A 3,663-nucleotide genomic window follows, 5' to 3' on the forward strand; every position below is an offset into this window, starting at 1 on the left:
GCTTTCAGCCTCTTTAAAACAATGGAACTAGAGGATAGGAAACTCCTGATTATGCTGCCATGACACAGGGTATTTCTTAGTGCAAGAAGTTAGCTATCCAATACACCCTTTGCCAATGGACTGAGGACACCATTAAAGAGACCTGAATAGAGTTATTTGAGGGCTTTGCTCATGCAAGAATAATCACTGATCAGGAAATTTGGCTTTGCAAAGAGTTTAGTTTTGTAGACTTCAGTTTAAAGGGAAATGGTGATGAGAAGGCCATGATAGATGGCCTTTTTTAAATTTAATATTTTTTTATTAAATTGGAAAAAAAGGTACAATACAGATGACTATCAGTCAATCATACGTTACTTTGCAATTCCATCTTAATGGACTCATGGTCCAATTCAGTTCTCTATACAGGAATTTAAAAAAATCTCAAGTATTCACATAATCTGTCAATTTTTATTAACTGAGTTAGGGGAGAGTTTTTATCAGAGTACATTATGAAAATATTAGGACATTACAGACAGGTGTGAGATAAGCGTCAGATGGAAGAAATAAAGCAAGTCCCTCAGCCATCTGAGAAACACTAATAATGAAATATTCCAGAAACCAATCTTTGGCCATGGCCATGCCGATCTTGGAGATGAAGTAACTTCAGCTCAGTGGTGGAGGCAAAGGAGGCTTGGGAAGGCTAGACTCTAGAAGGAGAAATAGGAGGATTTTCTGGCAAAAGATGGGAGGTTTTGCAGGTGAAAGAGGGATAGCAAGAGATGAAGCACTGTGGGATATTTGATCTCACTGGAAACCCTGTGCTTATGTTATTTACTAAAAACAAAAACTGTTTCTAGTGGTGGTGTGACTTTAGCCCTTTCTATAGACCTTTAATTTCTGTGGCTGGGATACAGACAATCCCATAGTACACAGTACTATGATCTTTAACTTTAATCCCAAACAAAGATTGTAAAGTTTGTTTGTGTAAGGAAGAAGCCATGTTTGAAAGTGACATCTAATGGAAAAGCAGACTAAGTAATGAATCCGCAAAAGATTTGGCAGAATGAGCCATAGAGAGGATAGGCCCAACTGTTAACAAGAATGGACATGAAAGAAAGGCAATTTAAGGGAGAAGTGGGGAGGGAGGAAGGGATGGAGAGAGGGAGAGAGACAGAGAAAGAGAGAGAGACAGACAGACAGAGACAAAAACAGAGAGACAGAGAGAGACAGAGACACATAGAGAGACAGAGGGAGAAAGAGAGAGAAAGAGAGGTGGGGGCAGCAATTTTACTGCACCCGTCATTCAGAGGCATTTTGCAGAGAAAGAATCAGCTAGATGCAGGTGAAGACAGAACTATCCAGAGAATGAGAAGAAACCAGAAAATGAGAACAGATTTCCAAAATTAGTATGAAGCCAAGAGAGAAGTCAGATTGAATCAGTCACCTTGATGAGGAGTTTGAACCAGAAGAATTGAATTGAACTAGCCAATCAGAGTTCAGAAAGAGCTGGCAAGTGTCAGCTTAGTAAGCAGTGTCAGAGACCTAGAGTAGAGTCTACAGAGGCTGGAAGCTTCCAGGATTAGGTCTAGATGAGCAGATGGAGGCAGTTAACTCAGAGATGACAATTTCTCCAAGAGATTAAAACTTACATTTACAATGCAGACTTCAGGTCACAAGAAAAGAAGTTAAAATTTGAGTGGTTTAATTCTTTTTCCTCCCCTTTGCTATCTGAAAAGAGATCTGGAGTTTTGCTCTGTTCAATCCCAGAGCCTTCTGGGAACATTCAAGATGCTGTGCAACCCTGTGCTCTAATTGTATTCCACATAGAATATACTTCAAAAGAGGTACACTGTTGATTTTTAACGGGATGTAGCTATAAATATCAAACATACAAGTTCATACACACCTGTGATAGACAAGAAGTCACTTTCATCTCAATCTGTTACATATATTTATGTGTTCAAACCTACATATGTAATATTCTCTTCAATCTACAACTATATCAACACTATAGTATGCAGATGTGCATAAACATACACACATTTAACCTATATTTGCTGAGTCCTGCAGGCTTGCTGCAGAATGGACAGTATGACACCATCTGTGGAGTCATATTTATATGCATTCTAAATGTCATGCATCCTCCTATGTATCTGCTTCAGTAAAATATTCTTTCACCTATGTCTGCTTCAGCAAAACATCCTTTCACCTGCCTGCCCAGCATAACATCACATGACATAACTGAGTTTCCCAAGAAACCAGAAATCTCCACTTCACCCCCTTGTCAGGACCCCTTTTCCCAACACAGGCTGGTCCTTGACATATATTATATTAAGCATTGCTTACTGGTAATAGTAATCTGTCTTTTAAAGTAACCATAGTGTTTTTCTTGTTAATATATTAATAAGTCATCAAAATATGACTAAATATAATTATAGAATGGTCAGATCTTTTTTCCTTTATTCATTGTAGAACATAATCATTATTTGTTTTCTTTACAAATGAAGATTTTATCGTTCCTTTATTTACTTAAGTTTCTTTGTACTCTTTTAAATACTAAATCTAAAATTATTCCTGCCCCCTCCAAGCTTTGGACAGGTACCTACTTCTCCTACAGCCTAGAACATAGAATATGAGAGGTGAGAATACAGGAAGGAGGACTTCTGTTGTCATGTACTGCACTGCTAGTGGCTCTAGGGAATGTGCTTGAGAGGTGCCTGTTAGAAGCTTCAAATTCAGAATTGATGACAAAATAAGGATTGATCCTGATTCAGAAATCATGACAAAGGTATGTGGGCTGAGTGAGTAGGACTTTGATCATGACAGTAAGGAGGTAGTCTGCAGAACTCATTGAGGGGCTAGATCAAGCTTGGGAGAATGAAAAGTTTACACCTGAACTTCTGGACAGAGAATCAGAAATTATCGAATGTGTCATGGAACAGCTATAACACATGGCAGAAAATCCTAGAAGAGACAAAAGCCTTGACCTGAAGGTCAGAACTTATCAAATAGAGATGGAGAGCATCTGTTAAATTCTTGGCAGCTACTTGTGGTGTTGATTCATGAAGACAGAGAAGCTATTCTTCTACATTCTAGAAAAGGAGAAGCTGTGCCCTGGGGTGGCAGAGAGGCTTCTAGCCTTTCTGCAGAGGAATTTATCTTTGCTGTGAATCACATAGAGATCTATCTTAAAAGAAGACATGTCTTCAAACTACATGCCTCCCAATCTTCAAAAAGTGGACCTCCTTAAGGCAGTTCATAAAGCAGATTTAGGGTCTTACATATTTCTGGGAGTGAAAGAATGACAAGAAGAGCAGCCATATGCAGTCTGAGTTACTAATCCAGTGTCAGGATCTGCCTGTCCACTGTCATACCTCTGCCATGATGGTCATGGAGTCTATTTATACTGTGAAACTGTAAGCCACCCTCAATTAACTACTTTCTTTTCTCAAAAACAAAAGAAACCAAATGTGTATCTTCACAGAGTATTTATTGCATTATACTTTTATAGATCCCTTGATGACAGTTAAACTCCATTGTAGAAAAGTTTCAATAAACTTGCAAGGTTGATGAAAATGAATGGATTATCATAGTAAATGCAATTATTGACTGATATCTAATAAAGAAAATTATCTTATTAAAATTGAAATTTAATGGAATCTCTCAATTTCAATGTGATCAGAC

At 38.0% G+C, this 3,663-nt stretch overlaps 1 pseudogene; it reads left to right on the plus strand.

The window, feature by feature from the left end:
- Positions 1-610: 610 nt before the first annotated feature.
- Positions 611-3,311, plus strand: LOC116084200 (annotated as a pseudogene).
- The last annotated feature ends 352 nt before the right edge of the window (positions 3,312-3,663 follow it).

Source organism: Mastomys coucha, unplaced genomic scaffold (genome assembly GCF_008632895.1).
Source record: "Mastomys coucha isolate ucsf_1 unplaced genomic scaffold, UCSF_Mcou_1 pScaffold9, whole genome shotgun sequence".
Taxonomy (NCBI): Eukaryota; Metazoa; Chordata; class Mammalia; order Rodentia; family Muridae; genus Mastomys; species Mastomys coucha.